Here is a 21,815-nt window from a genome sequence, read left to right on the forward strand (position 1 = left end):
ACAGAAGAGGAGATGAAGAGAAGCACCTCTGGGTAGTGAAGAGAGATGCCAGAGACTTCAGGGAATACAATATGCTTCCAAAGAAAATGTTAAGGTTTGGGGAGATTTATGCAGTCGTTTCAAAAAGAGTGTAGTCCAAAAAAGTCAGGTTTGGTTCCATTTAGGAAAAGCCTGAGGAGACTTAGCTCAGATTTTTGAGGACTGATTTATCTTCATGTCCCCATCTTGATCAAAAATCCTGATTGCATGGAAATTAAGTTCCTTTTAACTTCAGTGAGGTCAAGATTTCTCTGAAGATTACCAAATGTTATGCAAATGATTGATAGTTCTTGGGTTCAGAAGTTAGGGATCTTCTCTAATTGTGAGTGAACACTAAAATAGCCACAAATAAAAGAAGGACACCTATTCAACTTCAGTGAAGAGATCAGCTCTCCTCTCTGATTAAAAGACATTTTTCCTGCCTGCCACCAGAATCTCTCAGTCCTTCTCAGACTACATCATCTGAAAATACATTCGTCTTTCCAGACCATTTAGGCCATTGCCTACCTAATGGAACATATAATGCAACGAAATTGCCACCTGGTGGTTGAAATATGGGACAGTTCCCAAGGGTATAATTATATAGATTGCTTTTTAATATTCCAAAGGTACTGGCTATAGAGATGTATCCCTGTCTCTGAAATTTAGATAATATTACAGCTTGCAGAAATCAGTGGCATTATTTTCCTTTGCATTTTCCCTAATTGCTGACTTGAAAAAGTCTATTTTAGACATGAATTAACCATACATATGAGCTCAAGGCTATGGAGTTCTGGATCAAAGTGTGGGTGAAGGAGCAGAGGACAAAAAGGGCAATAATGAACAGTAATGTATTTAGTTGGAAAGAGCTGTTTTCAAGTGAAGTGCTGTAGTATGAAGTTGGTTTTACTTGAGACACGTTGCTGATCTAAGAAAGGGATTAAAACAACCTTTTAATAGAGTCTGCAGATCTTGTCACATTTGGATACACTGGAAACCAAATGAAGGACTGGAAAATAACAGAAAGCATCTGCATATCATGCTTTACACAAATTTGGATACTAATTTTTGTTTTTTAAATGCATAGAGAATAAACCCAGATATTGTCAGTCAGAAAGCCCTTTATATTTTTTGAGAGACTACTAAAGCAATGAAGAAAAACCCAAATGTTGGAGGGAAAAGAGATTGAGATGGCATATAGACCACATTCATCTCCTTCAGTTGTCTGTGCTGAACTATATAAGCAAAATGTTACTAGGCAGCTAGGATGATTAGGCATTTAGTCATTTACTAGGCATGAAGATGGCGGGTAAATTTAAAAGGAGCAGTACACACAGAGAGGCCATCAGTTTTACAAATACATATCTTACCAGCATATGAGTGGAAAAATGCACAGTTAGTTATCCTATAAGAAGACAAAGGAGCTGATGCAGAGTAGGAAACAATCAGAAACAGAAGCATTCTCTGAGACAGACAAATTCTTGGCAAGCTATAATGTCAATGATTTGGCAAGGAGCAGAGGGGACAAAGGATCACATATATGCATCTTGGGTTTTGTTTAAGCACTTCTTTGAGAGCTTCAGTGGTTTTAAGTAGTGCACTGGCCGTTTGCATGGGGGCAAACTGTGGTGTACATTATGTAGAGGTAATTGCAATAGAACGCTGTGTTTCCTTTTTGGTATCCAGAAGATACGTTCAAATGTGAAAAAAATCTAAGAAGAAAAGAGGAACGGTTGAAGACAGGGATGCTTCGGAGCCTTTCAGCACGCCAGCAAAACTGAGTTTTGCCTCCCAGAAGGATGAGGAGTTGAAACAAGGTTGTTACTGGACTGCTCCTATCATCAGGAAAAGGAGAAGGAAAATAAATGAAACTGATGTACTGGGAAGATAGCTGTGGAGAGTCAAGTTCGATGTTCCTGTGAGGGATCGATGGAGGGATTAAATTGACTGCTGCCCCGAAATGACTGTCCTTAGATTTTGCTAAGTGGGGATGGGAGCAGCAGCCAGCCTAGGTAAAATGAGTAGAATGGCTATTTGATCCTTTGGCCACTTCCTGGCTACTCTGGGCAACAGTTTACTTTGCTTAGTTCTTAGACAAGGCCTTAATTAAGTTGTATACGCTGACTTTTAAAGAAAGATTAGAGTCTTGAGGCAAGACTATGAAAGAAGCTGACTCCCCTAATTAAATGGTAATCCTTCTGGAGCTTTCTCCATGCCAAGAGTAGACATGAAATATCTTCCCAGAGCTAAATAGTGTCTTTCCCACATCACACTCCTTGATAGGCTCTTTTCTCTTCAGTACCGTGTGTAATAAATTCTATTTCCAACCCTTCTATGTTACTGCTTTTTCTAACCGTCCCATCCTTTCCATTTCTATTTCTTCTTGAAATTGTTAGGTTAGGGAGCTAGGTTAGAGATTACATTTGTGTAGTGCTGATGATACAGTGGCACTGTTTAGAAAATAGCTAATGGCAATAAGAATCATTCCTGTGGCAAATATCTGAGACTGCAAATGCCAGCAAGGAGTGTAAGAAAGGAAAGACTTTGAATGATCCCATGAATTGGGTCTTAGGTGGAATAATAAGACCATGAAAACTCAGAAAAGAAAGACGAGAATGAATAGCGCTGAGAGATAAAAAACCCACATTGTTACCAAGAGCCATGTCTGTTAGGCTCTGGAATAGTCTCCTGAGGAATTGCTCAAGTCGCTTGAAAGTGGACTGAACACAGCCCTAAAGAATACGTTGTTAAGAAGAGTTTTGTACGAGTCTCCAGGAAGACAGACTAAGTGTAATCTAACAGACCGTTTTTATCTCTTCCTTATGTGTCTCTAGGAGTTCTAGCCATGCGCTTCATTACTTCAGGAGCTGAGTTCACAGAGAGCTATCAGCTTTCAGCATTTCTACTGCCAATCTGTGCATTTAAGCACTGTGTTCACCAATATGCTCCCTTTTTTCCAGGGATGAGAAGTGCAGGGAAGGAGGGGAGGAAAAAAGCTGCTTAGCTTAAGGTTCATGGTTACTATGCTGTGCAGACAGACAAATCAATCGGCCCCTGCCCAGGCATATTAATCAGGAGCATGTGGTTCACTGCAGTGGTTAAATGCTACTGTGCTGCTGATGGCATCTTCTTTAGAGACACTATTGATTGCTCTTCTCTCTCTTCTGAGGATAGATTCAAACTGTGCAGTCAAAATCAGGGAGAGAGCTGGTGGAGAAGTGGCCTCTTACAGCTCTACAGGATTTGGATCGACGGTTTAATTTCCCTGGGGGCAGGCAAGCTGTCATTCTATTTCAGCCAGACTAGTGTGGGAAAGAGGAAGGAGATGACTGTTTGAAAGGTCCATTGATTATCTGAATAAGCCTAGTGTATGGCCAAAGATGATGCAGTGCAAGAACCACGCAAACTGAGGAGCGGGAACATGTGTTTGAGAAATATCTTTTGAGAGAAAACCACTTTCAGAATGAAATGGAATAGAGTAACGTATTGCAGGGTGACCTTTTCTTTGAGTGGAAGAGAATCCCAGAGCTCGGTGGGATCAGGGTTGGGGATGTTTTAATCCTTTGGCAATGCTGAAATACCAGATTGTTAAAAAAAATGAAAGAATGCAAACGAGCATATGATATTCAGTGTGGGACTGAATCTTTTGGTGATCGCAAGTTTGTAAGACTATATGTGCAAACGTCTGCTTATGTGTACTCCATTAATAGAGGCTTGTGACTTTTAAAATGCATATGTGTTATGAAAAAAAATGTGTAATGCAATGTAGTCAGAATATATTTTCTAGGAAGGAAAATACACAATGTGACCAACCACGCCATTATGTTTTTATGAGAAATTTCTTTAGCCAGTAGGTAAAACTTTAAAACTGTAATTCTTTTCTTCCTCCTGAAAAACAGAAAAAGAATTCTGGTTTAAAACATAACGTGCTGACAGCAGCTGAAATCTCTCCAATGACCTATCTAGTCTGGACTATCCGGTGTATCTTCTGCATAATTATCTATACTGGGATCTTCTGGGAACAGGTATGTGAAATGTCCTCTGCTGTGTTTGATTGTACCTTCTCAACAAAGTAGAGGATAGTGAGGTCTGGAGCAGCTTTGTAGTTGCTGTTTTGAAGAGATTGCCAGTCTCTTCAAAATGTACCTACCTAGATATTGTACCAGTGGGCAGCTCTGTGCAGACTTAACCTGAACTTTTCTTGACAAACACATTACTGCACTGAGACTTACCTCGTTTTGATGTAGAACTTCTTCCTCACCTTGTTTAGTTGTGAAATAAATACTTGTTATTTTAATTTGATAGCTACTGAGAGAATTAGTTAGCCAGCTATATCTGTCCTAGGAATGAGAATTTTACCAAAGACAAATATTGAAAATTGCAGCTGGTACTTCTGACTCTGTCATTGGTCCCTCATGCCCTCCTCCCCCCACAAAAAAAAAGCAGCATAAAGTGTCAAATAATTAAAAAAACTGGATATTTGCATTGAGAGGGTGAGATTTTAGCTGAAGGATGGGTGTGGTAAGTCATATGAACTATCAAGATTTAAGAGAAGCAGGAAGGCTAGCCAGAAAATATCCAAGCAAGTAGAAACCTGGTCATCTCTTAACCAAATATATTTAAGTCAAGTTGAAGATATCAGGAAATATGTTTGTCTAAACTACAGATAATTCTAAAAAGAACTAAATGATACCCATGTAGACTAAAACACTTCCTCAAAGGTACTGCTGATTTGCACTGATGCAAAGAGTAGTGGTGTGTTAACTTTGGATGTGTGTGCGACTATGTATGTGTAAGGGGAAAAGAATGTTATTTTCTTTGCATTTATTGATTTCTTAGGTCTTGCTCCTTCCTGCACAACCGTAAATCAACTGCCAGCCCTGGGTTTTATCTCTGGGCCCCTATTGCCGGAGAGACCTTGCTTCTTGTTGTATAGCTTTGGTGTTTGGCTCTTTGGTTGTGGATTTCTCTCGTGCTGTCTCTGTAATCGCAGGCATGCAGGCAACGCATGTCTGCGAGAGCTCACTGCTAAAGCCAGTAATGAGAAGCAGGATAAAAACGGTGCAGCACTGAGACTGACCTACCTAAATAATGGCTTTTTGGTGAAGCTGTCGTTGTTCTTTGTGCGTCTACAGAACATTGGAGAGGCTGGAAGGGAGAACTCCTTTGTGAGAACTGCCACTTCTTTGTCTTTAAATAAACTGGGGTCAGATGGAACACAAATCCAAATAGCAGCTCTTTAGATAATCATAGACAATGATACTGGTAGAATAAAAAGGAGGGAAAGCCCTTGCTCCTTCCTGTTTAGCTGAAGCTCCAGTGCATGGTAGCATGTAAGAAATTTGAATTGCTCAGTAGAGGTCAAGAGTGGTAAAATAATCATTTGTGCAAGAGTCTTACAGTACCTAATGAGAGAAGACAGAGTTGATGATTTTTCATAAGCTTCTTTTGTTCTCTAGGTGAAAAATAGTCTTATAGCAATTGTTTAACCCAGCATCTTCACAAAATGCTTCTCTTTTTACTGAAGCCATTTCCAAACATATATCTCTGATTCCACCTCAGCCATAACGCCAGACCGCAGAAAAACCGCATTGCTCAGAATAAAGAAGCACAGTTAGCTGCAGCAGACAACAACATAAAACTAAACCAGTTATGCTATGCTGTTACGAAAGTGCTGATATGTTTAAAGCATACATTTTTCTTGGTTTTATCCAAACCTTGCTGACAAGATGTGTAGAGTGGAGTTTGAGAAGTCAAACATCCTCTGAAATCAGAGATGGCAAAGCCCACCATAGCAGTTCTCCATCTTTGCTGTACTGTGACCCATATTGTAGCCAAATAATCCTTTTGGACTTCCTTATCATCTAGTCATGTGGGAAAGGAAGTTGTCACATCACCCTGGGCCTTACTGGGAACTCAATGGTCTCGCAAGCAGGGTTGGAGGCTGTGGTGGGGCTGTCAGTGCATGCCTTTGCATGGGGCTTCACTCTCCCATGAGGTGGGACCGCTGCTCAGTCAGACAGTCAATCTCGGTTACCACATACTAGGAGAGAGGGCAAACCACAAATTATACCACAAAATGAGGTTGGGTAGAGCACAGAGAAATGCTGCAGGTGAATTTCTAGGAGGGTTCAATTAGACCTTTAAAGCCCAGTAATTTGTGTTCGATTAAGTATTTTAGCATTTAGAGACTAAACAGCTGCAACACTTGGAAAATAAATGTTTTATTGAAAGTTTTAATGCAAGCACAGACCATAATCTATTATAACATTTCAGTCCATCTTAAGACTATAAAAATTTTAGTTAAAGCTCTAGTTACAGCTGCTGGTCTTGCCAGCAAGACCCAAAGACTGGATAAGAACTTAAGAGTGGCATTCAGCTGACATAGTACTGCTCACTCCTTCATGGAGTGCTCTTGCAGAGCAGCACATTTATTCCCTGAGTGTCAGTAATTGCAGGGCAGGGATACTGTTATATTGCCTTTGAGTTGGCTTGGGCTGCCGGGCTCTAGAAAGGTGAAAATGCTCCAGGCACTTAAACATGAGATTTAGGAATTTATTTGTTTCTTGCACAGAGGAGATAAGTTTTTTGGAGAGCGTATAGAGGTCAAGCTGTTTTATTCATCTACGTACCCAAGGAGAAAAAAAGCAGTAGGTATTCAGCTATACAAATGGGAGGGCCAAAGGGTGATACCTCCGCCATAACCTTATCTTGCATGCTCTGGAGGACGATCTAGACCCCTTGAATCTGAATCTTTGCAAAGCTGTGAGGGTGCAACATGCTGAAAAAGAATAAATCCAGGCATTCTTATCTCATTGTTCTTAATCAAGGAAATTTGGGACAAAGCTATCTATCTCTAGTACAATATTCTTCAGTTAGTTCTGGCCTCATTTTCTTTTTTTTTCTGAGCTGCAGGAACTCAATTACACAGCAGGATTTGGCCCTTATTTGCCTGAAATTGACAGGAAAATGAACATCTGATGAAGACTGAATCACTTTAAATGCGTAGAAAAAAAATAGATTCTTTCTACGGACAAGGTGGAAATAGCGAGCCCTGCTGCAGAACATCTTTGTAAGCCAAGAAGTTTGCAGTATGTTTCGATATGACCTCCCATTCCCCCTTGTTATCTTCCACTTACTAACCGTGATCTAACTGTTATTGATAGAGCCATTATTCTGCTTGGGACAGCAATGATGGTCTCACTGACCTTGCCCTGGGTAATCAGAAACTCATTTAATCCTTAGCATACCCTTCGTGAAAGTACACTGAAGGAAAAGTATATTCAGGTCAAGAAGCAGGTATATGTTTCTATGAGGATTTCTTCTAACATGACTAATTATCTCAAGAGATGCATTGTACTCCACCAAATATGTTGCAAATTTGCCTAAATGTCTCTTTAGTCTTAGAGATCAAAGCTGTTATAAGAACAAGAGAATAAAAATCTCTAATACTTGATACTGCATGCCGTGTACCCTTAATTTGAGAAAAGGGCCCAGGAAAGGAGACAAGAGGAAAAACTAAGGGTGTAAGATTTTACTTACCTGTGTGATTCTCTCCTTCTAGGCTGTCTGCCTCCTTGGCAGTATTGTTAGCTGCTTTCTGAACAGTCACTGTCACAGAAAATCAGCTTTCACCTCCCACCCACAAAGTTTATTTAATCGATTTATTGGCAGAATGGCAGCACTTCTGTTTTATAAAGAGTTATATAATGACAGAGATCACGCAGTGTCAGGACTAGATCCTGAGCACTTCCTGTACGTGGAGAATAATTGCTGCTCTTAGGAAAAATGAATGAGAATTGTGGCTGTGTAGCCTTTTCCGAAGACTGGAATTTCATAGTACTCTTGCTTGCTAATATGTGCCACTGAGGCTTAGACTTTTACATGTGATTTTGGGATGCTTAGGCTAAAATAAACATTCTGTATATTTATATTGGTTTACTCATACAGATATATTTATTTCTCTCAAAGTTATCATGTATCTTTTTGTAAAGTGAATGCATTAAAAAAATTCATTTTCTTCAGTAATGGTTTTCTTCTTCTGCATCTTCTGTATTCATTGGGCAATGAAAGTAGTCAGCTTGTTGACTAGTCACCCATTTTAATTCCCAGTTTCTGTGCACTTGCACATAGCTCTAGAGCTTGCATCACATGCACTATGCAGGAATATTTAACTGCTTTAAGATAAGATCATTGATGGTACTAAAACAGATATGCATTCCACATGCTTGTGCAAATATGCATCTGAGTGTTTCAGTTTTGGAAAAATACTGTTTTGAAAGTCTAGATTTATGATCAAATTTGCCTTTTAATCTTAACAGAAATAATACTGTTTGTGTGCTTGCCACCAAGAGACAAGAAGGCTGAGGTTTTCTGAAAACAGCAGCTAAATTGCATATGGAATTATGAAAAAAAAAAGTGCACATTCTTTGTTCAGTTGATAGTTCTATCCAAAATGTATGTGTATGTCATACTGAAAACCTCTAATGCTTATTCCAGCTGGGTAAGGAAACACCTGGTTGACAGAAGGTGGATCAGCATTGGAACCAGACCTGTGGTGCCTGTGATGGGATGTAGTAAAGGAAGTGCTCTTGGATGGATTTCTGATTCTTTGGGGCTTTTTCTTGTTTTGTTTTGTTTTTCAGTTTTTTCCATCTTCAGCTTCATGCCATTGGATCCTGATGCTTTATTTTTTTCTTACTCACTTTGCTGCATCTTTATTAGTATCTCATTTGTATCAGATTAGCAGCTACTGATAACTGAAGATAGAAAAGTCAAAATGTGTTTTTCTAATCATGAGCATACCTTTTTGCGGCTCTTATTCCTGAAACAGTTTATTTCTTTATTGTTTCTGTGATAAAGCTGTTGTCTTTTCTGGAGAACTCAATGTTCTCTGATAATATTTATTTGCATGAGGTGATTCTAAGATTAACACGCCAGTTTGGAGAGTCAAAGTCTCTAGATTGGGTGCCCCCCTGTTCTAAGTGTGACTTATCTCATCTTCCAACCATCCATAAAGTTAACTCTGATTGTTTTATAAACAGCATTATCTTGTGACCACTCCACTTCCATGTCCTAATTGACACTTGAATTTTATTGAATTGACACTTGAAAGCAGAGCTGGAATAGTGAGGTTGGGATGGGGGGGAGTATGGCTACATCTCAGGTCTCCTTCTGACTGTGCTACCAGGAAAATCTTGAAGTGATGAGTATGAGCCTTCAATTTGAGAAGGGCACTGTGAGCAAGCTATCCTCTTGTTAGCTTGCTGCTACCTCTCCAACAACTACCTCTGGAAAGGAGGTGGAAGTTCTGAATTTTGAAGTGATTTATTAATTATTCATTTCTTACTTTTCTAAAACAAGGTAGTATGAATTTCAGCAACTAGGTCCAGAATTCATTATCTGCCAGTTCATGTTTGCAGTAAAAACAAACTTGAATATTAATGTATCATCTTTCTTCTACCTCCCTCCTCTTGATCCTCTCTTCTTCCTGCCTGGTCTCTAAGGGCTGTTCAGAACCGTACTGCTCACTTAGTTTTCTAGTCTCCTCACTATTCACTCTCCATGCTATGTTTATTCAATTACATTGATAGCCTATTAAATTAAGCTCAAGGTCCAACTGCTGACCTTTAAGAGCCTTACAGACCATGGCTCTTCCTAGCTAATCAAACTGACTTTGTGTAACCTCCTTGCTGTGCTCATTGTCATGATTTGTTGGGTAAGCTTTCACCACAGGCAAACTATTAGATTGTGGCATATATTTCCTTTCCTTAGGTAGAATCACTTGTCAGTCTCCACCATCAGCCTTACCTTCAGACCTGAAGGCTTCTTTCCTGTCTAAATGTTTGAAATGCTCTTTTTATGTTAAGATTCCATCTAGTATATATGAATACCTGACAATACTGCCAGGGATGTGATATAAACTAGTAATGATGCCTGTCTATCAAGATGTATGTTAATCACCCATAATTCATTTTGGATTTTGTTGCATCCCATCTCTCCTCCCTAACCTCTGTGTTGTGTATGTACATAATTGTTCTGCAGGTTTTTTTGTACTTGGACAACTTCCTCATTAGAAATATTTGGGAAATAAGGTGGGCAAAGCCCTTCACAGCGGTTCATGACCCTTGAGCTGAGAAGCCGCCTTGTGTATATTTAAATACATATATCTATATAGGGTCTTCTGACTTGGGGCTGAAGTCAGTTGTCTAGAAAGTTCCTGCCACATTTCTGATGACATGAAAGACTGAATTCTCAGTGTACTGTTTTGGGCTTCATTCTCTGTAATATTAGCATACATTAGGGTGGATTCTTGATGTCAGTGAAAGATGATTAACACATAACCGGTATGAATGAATAGAATCAGTCATGTTGGGTGAATCTCCCACTGAAGTTAGCAGAAATGTTACCTTTACAAGGACTGCACAGTTCACCTTATATGAACAGTTTGGTTCTTAGTATATCATCCTTACCGGCTCTGACAAGACAAAAGAAGGGTGATTACAAAGATAAAATCTGCATCTAAACATACCTTAATCTTTAAAGTTGTTTAAAATCTAAGCACGAGTGAGGAACTGGATTTGAATCGAAAATGTGCTGTCTCCAAACAGACTATGTAAATTATTAAGCTAAAGGAGTGCTGAGATGGATCTTCTCCTGCTTTAACTGACCTTCATAATAATTACCAAAGGAACTGATTGTATTGTAGCTCTTTCCAAGGATTAAAGTGTCTTCTTATCTCTCTGTACCAAATCTGGAATATGTCTATGATGCATTTGTGAAGCTGTTTTGAGTGCCATGGAATCATTTTACGATTGCCAAAATCATTTTATTTGCATTAATGAAACTTGGATAGAATCAGATCTCAGATTCCAAGCTGTTCAGGCTTGACCATTTAAGGATATGATCCTAGAAGCTGAGGAGAACGGAAAAGAAAGGAAAATAATAATAATAAAAAAACATTCTCAAAGAAAATAATAGGAGTCACCTGTAACGAGTGAAAATGGTTCATTTTGAAATATATTGACATATTTGTTTCTTCAGCTCTTTAGTGGATCCTCAAGTGTCCCTGAACTCCTCTCCTTTTTCCTTATCTCAGTGGTAACTAACTGTGGGAGCACGAAGATTTTAAGCTGTTTGATATGTTAACATTTTTCTAAGTAAAGCATTTTCTAAGTAAAGATTTTTCTAGCACTAAATTTCATCTTACATCACCAGTGTGACTAGAGGGAAAAGGAGCGGAATCTAAATATGTCAAAACATATCACTGAAAGATTAGAAAGGTAACAGAGAATGAACATATGGAAGTGTCCTTCTCAGATATATTCTGGTACCTGTGTAGTCTAAACATTCCTTTGAAACCCACTTGCTGTGAACCACCTTTGGTGGTCTGAACAGAGATTCTCAGCACAAGGGCCTCCAAGAGGATGGGAAAATGTCAGTGAAACTCAGGCCTTCAGAACTTTCAAGTTGCTAAGTATATCTCTGCTGAGCGTATGAGCTGCAGTTTTTCAAAGACTTACTGGCGAAATCAGAACAAGTTTTCATGACGTTCACAGAGGCCAACTTTCTGGTTGCAAAAGAAACCACCAGCTTCCCTGCCAGACTTCAGTGTCTGATTCAAAGCGTGAAGGCGATAATACATTTCAGGGGAAAAAAGGTCTCAATAATATCTTACTACAGCAAAAATATTTTCCTACAGATATGTTCTCAGAAGCAGCTGAATGGCTTTGGCCAGCTTCTTTTCCTTTGCTAGGCAGTAGTAATGGTGGTCATCCTGGCAGATACCCGGCATCAAAAACTTCAATTCAAACTATGCAAGTAGTATAGCTTTATAAGCAGGAAAGCCTCTTCTAAGGTTGCCAGACAATTTTCATTATAAGGATAGGCAGCACTGTCAACTTGGCTCATAATTAATCCAGCTTATACAGTGCTGCCTGCTATTTCAGGAAAGAAATGTAGATGTTCATCTGTTCACAGAAAGGCCATACATCATTTTTCCTGCTCAGGCCTTACTCAGAGAGGGCAGCTGGAGTTTTGCCTGAATAAGGATTACATTATTAAGTCCATAGCATAAAAGCAGGAGGTGGTCTTTTTCAAGGGAAGCTTCAGAAGCTGTGGAATCACAGCCCAATCATTTACGTGGTCTGTCACCCTGAAACTCCACATTAAATTTCTATGAATTAAGAATTTCATTAAGAGACAATGGGGCCACGTCTTCTTCAGTGAGATTTTAGGAGCAATGTTGCCACTGCAGCCAAACATAATGCTAGGGATAGGGGATATTCACAGATGTTTTTGGCCAGAAAGGATCATTCAGTCTAGCCTGGTGTATAGCATAAGCAAAGCAGACTCTCAGAGTTTTTCTTGTATTGAATCTAGCACCTTGTGCTGGACTAAAGTTTGTCTTATCAAAAAGCATTCTTCAAGAAACTGGCAATCTGCTACCAGCATTATTTCTTGTTTTGTCTTTTTTCAACATTTGAAAGAGTCTTGCAGTAGAAAATACCATCTTCCTATAGGAATGTATATGAAACAGTCATATTACTCTCATTTTTCTGGTGATAAAAGGGTCATTCTGTTTAGTTTCATTAAAACTCTCACTAAAAATGTTTTCCCTAGTCCTCTAGTCATTTTTGTAATTCTTCTTTATGTCCTTAACATCTTAACAAAACCTGTCTTTAGCTTTTTTCACAGTGTTGTGAGCAAGGATCAAGTATTGTTGAATAAGAGAGGAAATGAAGACACCGACGTTAGAAAGAAGAAAGAAGAAGAAAGAAATGAAAAACCCACTAAAATTATATATCCTAAAGGGTAGCTGGAAGTGAAGTTTAAATTTCTTCTTTGTAATGGCAAACTGCTGGGACAAAGCATTTTGAGAGCCTTGCATTTGAAGATATCAAATATGATTTACAGATAGAATCAAGTGGGCTTTGCAGTCTGTGTTGATGGAGATGAAGTACTATCCTCTTTCTGAAGTGGAGAAAAGAGACAAAGACTAAGTGACATGAGGAAGTTAATGTGAATCAGAGGAAAAACCAATTTTCAGAAGCCCCAGAACCCAGTTTCTTGGGTTCTGCAGATGATGTCCAATAAGGCATGGGTTTGACAAATACCATATGACATTTTCTCTTTGAAAAATATTTTGCTGTGTATTAAATATAGAATTATCATGCCCGTTGTAAGATCTTCTCATATAAGTGAAAAGAGGTGCAAAAGTGCTACAATTCTATTCATCATAATTTCAAGTTTAAATCCTATTACTTTTCTTAGCACAAGTCTGTTCTTGGATGTAGGTGTAATTGATCATTAATGCAAGACACACTGCTGTTAGATAGAAAGGCAGTTCATCTCATGTTAGCTTCTTTATTTCAAAGAGATAAAATACTTGAAGTAAGATGAAAATGAAGTGTTTAAAAATCGCACACTGTGAATCACTGATCATTGCCATACTTTCTCCGTTTCTGAGGCTGAAGGATATTATTTATTTTTAAGAACATTCAAAGATTTCAGCTGTGAGGAAATAGCCACCTTGTCCTTGTGCGAAAGGAAACCTAGGACGGCTGATGTTCCATCATGTCTGAAAGGTACTAAGGTGCCAAGTCAAAAGACCAGTAACTAGAGTTTACGCACACAGCAGGGAGCCAGTAGGACTGGTGAGGAGAAAATGGCATTTTTAAAAAAAACTTTCCAGATCAACTGAGTTGTTGATGCCACATTGACAGCACGTGGCTACAACGATCTGATCAGGCACAGTGGGGATATGCACATGTCACAGAGAATTTATACCAATGCATAAGAGCTCTTCTGCAGTTATGAAATAAGTGTTGAATAGGTTTTAGTAGAGTATAAAATGTATTTCAATAATAGATTCTTACTATAAGAGTCTCCAAAGCATTCCATATGCTGACAAATCCATGCAAGGTACATAGTCAAATTTATTATTTGCATTTTGGAGACGAAGAAATGAAAGCACAGGGTGAAATTCTCCATCCGAAATCATAAGGGAATATCTAGGACAGAATGCAAGTTCTTATCCTGCACTTCTTTTTCTAAAGCATACTAGAGAAATGGAATTGTTTCCTCTCCCCAAGGAACACCACCTGAGGCATTCTAAATATAAGCAAAAAAAAAAAGAAAGTAAGAATTGATCCCTAGTGAATTAACCTACAGTGAGAACAGAAATCCTGCTTGGTATAGTTACCAGGAGTTACCAGAGACCTTTATCTTTCACTCTAACCTGCATGTATTCAAGTCATTTTAGACTTAAAAAAAGCAAAATATTGAACTATGAACAGCTAAGTTTAGGCTGATTTCAAAAGAGAACTACCAATTCTGACAGGAAATTTTAAGGGCTTGAGCAAACCCTGTGGCAAAACATTTATATTTGTGTATTTGAAAGCTAGACAAGTCCAACACTTTTGAGTTCACCATTATTATTCCTGTGACTTTGTGGATAGGACTGGCATGACAGAACGAGGAGGGCTCACTCGCAGTAGGAGTCTTGTTCTGGAGAGCATTTTTGTAGGTAATGTTACTCTACAAGTTACTAGGCTTATGGCAAGGACTCCCAATCTCAAAGAAATCTCACTCTGTAGCTCTCTCTTTAGTTTAAAGCAGAATGGGATTATTTGCTGGGCTTGATCAGCATAGTGGATTTAGTAAGCAGTTGAGATACTTTCAACATGGATCTAGCAAAAGAACTGGTACAAGTTACTCGTAATTTTCATGTTGCAAATTTTCCTATTGAAAAAAAAGATGTAATTGAAGCAAATTTTTAATAAATAAGTATAAATTGCTAAGAGATACAGGCTTTTTGTAGCAAGAAATATAAAAATGAATAGTTTTATTCACCAGATATGATTTTGGTTAAAAAAGACTTGTCAGTTTGCTTCAGTGCAAAATACTGATTTATTTTTTTGGTTTAAGCAACTAAAAGCCCCTCACAAAACACAACAAAAGTCTGCAAACAAAACCCTCTTCTGTATCTAAATGTCACTATGAAGGTTTCATTTACTTTTATTAAATACATTTAAGTTGTTTCACTTTTGTTCTTTTCTCAAAACTTCCTGGTTTTTTTTGCTTAAAACCAATCAGACCAATTTTGTTATTTCTAAATTGAGTGATCCGAATTTTCAGTGGGATTAAAGTTCAGTTTTCTGAAGAGTTTGTGTAGCCAGCATTCAGCCAGATGGCATGCAAAAGCCTCTGTATCTCATTCTACGATACTGAAAGCATTGGTGATCTTAGAGAAAAGGAACTTGGGTAATGGGGTTGTGTATTCAGCTCATTCTTAAACTTATTGTGCAGCTTTGGACAAATCATCTTAATTTCTTGTTCTTCTGCTCCCCAAACACAGAAGGGAAATAAATGCTTTGCTCCCTCAAGCAACTGTTGAGAGGCTCAGATGGAAAGCACTAGAGAAGGACAAAGCATTGTATAATATTATTAGCCTTGTTAATCTAGGTCAGCCCATTTGTTCCTCACAAAGACTGTAACAGAATTGAATTGCCTCTGTTCTGCTATTTGTATTTTCTTAGTGTTCTCCCTCCTGTCTCCAAATTGAGCAATTTTAGCTGCCGCTAAAGGGTTTAAAACTCTTGATTTGTGGCAATAACGCCTACAAAGATGCATTATGGTCACTGAAGTGATTATCTCAAACAGGCAGAAAAAGGTAACCTAACCGGCAGCACGGTCTAGTGCTGCACCGCAGCCTAACGCCTGCTTTCCTGACTCACTGCTCAGTCCTGGGAGAGTTTTGTGCGTTAGTAAGGGCCGTTCAAGCATTTAATGGAGCTCTTTACTTTAAAACAGCATCATTGGCTCCTGTCTATCTTCTGTCCTTCTTTTACTGAAGGCAAGTCCTTAAAGCAATTCATTTTTGCTGTGACGCTGATCAGTGAGGTGGAGTCAGCCCCTTCTTGCTTCCCCAAGTAGCTTTCCTGCCCCTTGCCTTCAGGTGGAAAAGATACCCAAGAAAGCAAAACTGCAGCTTATTTTTTTTTTTTTAAATCTCTAGGCAAAACACTAAGAAATGGAAAGTGCAGCTAGTAGTTACAGATACTAAGATGCTGTTGTGAAGCTTTATCTGACAAAGCTGGAGGGGCTCAGAGGATTTTAGCAATCTATACGTTTTTTTCTTCATATTAATCCTAGGGGTTTGGACTTCATACTAGATTGTACCTTCAGGCACACTCTAACATTAAAAGTAACCAATCATTTTGTTTTTAATAGACTGTTAAAGTCAGAAATACAGCATCTGAGCATGGAGAATAAGATTGTACAGAAAATCCAGCATAGTGGATGGTTTGGAATTAAAGCTGAGTCACAGTGCAAATAACACATTGGTAAAAACTATGGCAATAATGTATTTAAATGAAGCATAAGCCATTTCATTGAAAAATGTAAAATTAAAGCATTAATTATTGAAGATCCACATATAAATTTACTGTTATTCCAACTTCTGAAAAAAGAAATCTTTATGAACAGCATGATTAAGCTATGAGCGTAATCCTATTGAGGGGAAAAAAAGCAAACAAGTCCCTAATAAGGAAGCAGGTGCCTTCTCATTTAACTCTTTAAACCTTAGTGCTAGTTGAGTAAGTAAGTAAAGGATAAGCTTTACTCTTCTGAGGCTAGAGATTGTGGTCTGTCTGGCTATAGAAGTCCCAATGACAAAGTCCTGTAGAGTCAAATTTTTTTTTTTCTGTTCAAGGATATGATTGTTTTTTCCATTGAATTTTAGCTTTGGAAATTAATTTAACCTATATAAATAATGATCAGTGTTTATTTTTCACTAGTTAGCTTCTAAACAGCACAAGTGTCTGACTCCTGGCTACTCCTTTTGGTCTTCCAAACTGTTTATTTTTAGACTTTGAAGATTCAACCCTGATCCTTTCAAAAGTAGCTTAATCCTGTTCTCACTTAGAGCTTACTTTAAGTTTGAGGAAATATCTTACTAAATATGTAAAGGTAACTGTTTGCATATTTCCTTTTCTAGACTTGAGTCTTATTTCTTTAAAAGACTACCGGCTGTCACAATGTGTATTCAGTAGCAGTTCCATTAATATAGGGATAGGGTTAGAATACAATTTCAGCTTGTATCTTCCAGTCAGGGAATTTCAAAACATTCCCCAGTTCTGTTTTTTTGTTGCCTCCTCTGCTGCTGTCCAAAGCATTAGTGTTTGCTCTAATGGGGAGCAATGCTCTAGTGGGAGCAAGATATCCTCTCCAAAACACACTGAAAACATTTATGGAGGTGTAATTACTATGTAATAAATACTGTTTGACTCCTGTGTCATTGCTGAATATTTAATTTTTAACATCTACATTTTTTCTTGAATTGGGAATACTTTCTTAGTTTAAAAAATATGTGCCAAAGCAGATATACATACTAATAATAGTATTTTTGCATTTGCTTTTGCATCAATATTGTAATTTTCCTAGAGGGCTAAAATTAAATTTATATTAAAGACACTAGGCCAATGATGTAGTGGGATGATGGACCAATTTTTCCTTAATGCAACTTTTACAAAGTCCATGATGTTACCTGGGGGGTAAATTTGGTGGATAAAGCCAGATCTTTCTCTCATATAAATCAGCCTGCCACTTCCAGTAGCAAATACAAACAAGTTTTTCTAAAATATCATTTATGGAAACTAACATTCAGATAATATGGAGGAGGAAAGACCTCTCTTATTATGAGATTAGAAGTCTTTTAAAATATAACATGAACCCATTATGGATTTGAAATATCTGATGGAGATACCTGTCAGCTGTTAGTTGTCTCACATACAGGCTCTGATGGCCTGCTCTTTCTGGTTAAACCCTTATCACAAAGTCAATGGGAGCCTGCACAGTTTCTCTCAGTTCAAACTAATTGATTTTCACATTTGGATCTAATTGAAGTCCATAAAACACATAGATAACATGGAAACATTAGTCTAGGGGCCAGTTTTGGCTTTAAAGAAACAAGTGAAACAAATGGGGGCTTCCACTTACTGCATAGGTTCAGAGACAACGATTTTTCCATTCTGCTTGCTGTAGTCACTCATTTCTACTGACTGCTTAGCACTTCAAGAGTACCACAATTTTTACTAACAGCGTTTAAGCTCACCTATAATAAACATGGGTTTGAACTTAAACCCCGTTGCCTAGGAGACTGCATCTGACTTTGGAAATCTGAAAGCCCTCATTTAATTCTGTAGCTTTGACTTGTCCTAAATTTGTAACAAGAGCTGGGTTATGCTTCTGACTGTGATTCATATTCTGCCAGATGGGCAGAAGTCATCACTTGCCAAAAGAAGCACAGCGTGTTTGATCATGAAATACAGAAAAACAGCCCAAGCTGGTACGTCAGAGTGTTTTTTGAATGAAAAAGGTCTGTATCTGAGAGCTATGCACCCTTCCCCCTTTAGGTTTTCTGTTTAGATCCATATGGTGCTGAGATGGATCAAATGTATCGTTTGCATTTAAGTATTATCAGGAAAGTGTTTAGATTGACCCTAAGAGATTATTCTGTTTATTGGCTTGAAATGGTATCTCCAAGTAGGAATCTGTGCGTTCTCAGGGGCCAGGAAAAAGATATCCCTATGCTGCATTTGACTGATAATGCTTATTCTACAGTACACAGAGGCTGTCGCTTTCTAAGGTTGTTAATCCAAGGAACTAAATCATTCCCAGGTAAAAAGATAGAAAAGGACATGTTTGGCATTGTCTTTACAGCAGCCCAGACTTCACCTGGAGAATGAGACTGGAACTCACTGTTATGCAGTGTATTTTTACAGAGCTGTGCCAGGTAGCTTAGATAACAAACCCAGCTCAGATTTGTGCCTTCCTGTAAAGTCTATGTGTTCTACAATGCTTGTTCAGCAGCTGCCTTTCTTCATAACTGGGTTTTGGCAAAGAAATTGTATTTGGTTAGTATACAGTAAAAAATACTTAAAAATTAACAAAATCAGTCTTTTTTGCATTTATGCTTAGTGGATCAAAATCAGATCATGAAGGAGTCTGTTCCTCTAAGCATCAAGGCCTTTTAATAGCTTAGAAGACAGTCTTGGATATATCTATCCATACAGTCTCTCCCTTGTGGAGCTTTACTAGAAAGAATATGTCATTTCATTTCACACAATTATACATCAATGAAATGCAAAAATGCCAATAGTTGTTCCATATTTTTTTGGCACTGCAGCTGATTCACAGTGCTGCTTTCCTACACAATGTCATTATTAGGAAGAAAGAAGTGTGAAAAATAAAGTAGGCCTTCAGCATTCTGGTTTTGGGATGTTGAATTTCAAAGTTTGCTTAGAAAAGCTATGTAAGTTAGCATAACTTATAGCAACACTGAACTCCAAATGTATATTGTGCGTATTTTCCCTTTTCGCCCTTTCCCAGTTCTACTGGGGCTCTTTCAACATAATGCATATTACAGATTTCCAAAAATGTTTTATGAACAATCATTTTTGGCACATAGAAGTGACAGTAGAGACAAACAAACTTCTTCTTTCCCTGGACTCCTGAAGAGCCAGGAGGCTGCAAATCAACTAGGACATTGCATTTTTGCATGATCTCTCACATTGGAACAAGTACCATCTTAAACGCTTTTGTTTCTGCTTCCTTTTGTTCTTCATCGGGAAAACACAAACGCAATGTGAACAACAGTAACACTTATTTATGTGGCACATATGGGAAATGCTTAGATAGGATGCAGTATCCAAGGGTGACTGACAGGTAGATACACGTTCCTGCTCTCTCGTTTCTTTATTGCCTTTCTGTTTATGATATTTTCTTTTTCTAAATGCCTGACTAGACTTCTCTCCTGCACAGCAAGTTGGATTACAGTGGAGCACCCCTTTACCTCTGATGCCTGTTATCCACCTGAATGGCACCCCATGGCCTTCCAAAGTGCTTGGAATAACTGGAGCAGACTTAGGTTTCGTTTGAACTTGTTTACTGGCTGAGCCCATGGGGAAATGGAATGGCTGAAGTGCCTTTGTCAGGGAAAAGTAAAACAAGTGCTGTGATTAGGAGAGAGATTGCTCAGAGGTACTTCTTTGGCTAGAAAGCACCTGGAAGCTGTTTTGACTAGTTTTGATCATTCATTCCTTATTAATGCTTATGACCCTTGTTGCCATGTGGCCATGAAGGTGCTGAATAGAGAAAGCACTGATTTTCTCCAGGCCCGAGCAGCTGCCACTTTTCCTAGTTTAATATGCATTCATCTTTGCTGTATTCAGAGGAATATGCAATGAAAATCACCCTATTAGTTATGAGCTATCAGCAGTGAAGAATTTCAAATACTGTCATAGAGTATCAACTCACTGCAGAGAAGAAATACCGCACGAGACATCAAAATAACAAATGCTTGACAGATCCATTTTAATTCCCTTTCTTATCCATACTTAACCTCATCATTGTAACAGAAAGAAGAAAGGAAGAAAGGAAGTAATCTTCTTTTCTTAAAAATGATTGTAAAGGGTAGAGAAGAGGATGGAAAGATAGCCATCATCCAGCAGCTTAGGAATCAACACTGTCAAGGGGTTCCCCTATGGAGATTAGCTGGTGTGTTTGCTGTCCTCATCAGAACAGTTTCCATATAATCAGCTGATTGGATATTCCTGCTGCTTTTTGCTGCATTATTCATCAGATAAAGAGGGCCAGCTGGTGGTCTTCTGTTATAAGCTGGGTTTTTAATGAGGTAATAATAGAAACTCTGCTAGTCCCAGTCCCCACACAGGGGTGTCTTTAGACTGTTTCCTCAAGGTGATAAGGACTGGGTTCGTCCTGTTGATCCCTCTAAACTTTTCATCTTCTGTGATCCAGAATTATCTTCACCCAGTTAGGGGAAGATTGTTTATTTAATGAATTCAATGTGGTTATCTCTAGATTTGCAGTCTACCCAGCTTAATTCTGTGCAATAGTGCATGACTGTACAAGAATCTTTCCTGCCAAGTGTCTTTTTGGATATGATACAGGTCCTGAACTGTTTTTGTGATATCTCCTATATTTCAGCAAGCAAAATGAACACCACATTGGCTGTACAAAGATATACTGTATTGGTGGGTACTAATTTTTACTAGAAAATAGGGTAAGTCAAGGTGGAAGTGTCTGAGGAATCAACCAATCATTGATTGAGAATTTCCCTTAAAAATGAAAATGTCATTAAAAGCTATAGGCTTTTCTAGCATATCAGAATTATAACCGCTGCAGCAAAAGAAGGCCCTAATCACCTCTAATCCATCCCATGTCTACCAAATAGGATCTGAATTTTAGGTGCTGATTCTGGCCTATCCGTCCTGTAGGCAGAGCAAGATCAGCCTAGTGTTGTATTTCAAGATGACTGAAAGATTCAAAGTAAACAGTATAAAAGATGAAAAAGTGGTCTGGAACTTTGAATGGACTCTTGGTATCTGACTCATGATTTCTGCTTGACAGCAGCCTTTCACATTACTCTAAATATGTGCCGTAAATATTCATGAACAGCACTGATGAGACTTACCACACAATTTTTCAGCTGTTTGTAGATTCTTCACCTGCTTCCTTAAAGATGCTATTGGTATGCTGTTAACATTTAGGTTATTATATCCATTAAGATGGGAGTGAATGCAATGTTTCAGGATATAATAATTAAGATGATTTTTTTTCTTTAAACATCTATACTTACCTCCCAGATATCATTCCTTTAAAGCCTTAGAGGATTTCAGTGGAGATTTTTAACAAATACTTGATTTTTAAGTACATGGAAAAATATTAAATCTGGAATTGATAAGGCTATTTTTGTTTCATGGAAAGCATCACAT

The 21,815-nt window shown here is 38.2% G+C and overlaps 1 long non-coding RNA gene across 1 annotated transcript in view; it reads left to right on the plus strand.

Moving 5' to 3' along the window:
- The window catches only part of LOC138067507 (uncharacterized), a 76,955-nt gene extending 68,914 nt beyond the window's left edge, over positions 1–8,041 (plus strand). The window contains exons 3-4 of the long non-coding RNA XR_011141598.1: positions 3,918–4,043; positions 6,934–8,041. This is a non-coding gene — a long non-coding RNA (uncharacterized lncRNA). The remainder of the gene's footprint in view (positions 1–3,917; positions 4,044–6,933) is intronic.
- Positions 8,042–21,815: the final 13,774 nt, after the last annotated feature.

The sequence above is a fragment of the Struthio camelus genome, chromosome 5 (genome assembly GCF_040807025.1).
Source record: "Struthio camelus isolate bStrCam1 chromosome 5, bStrCam1.hap1, whole genome shotgun sequence".
Lineage (NCBI taxonomy): Eukaryota > Metazoa > Chordata > Aves > Struthioniformes > Struthionidae > Struthio > Struthio camelus.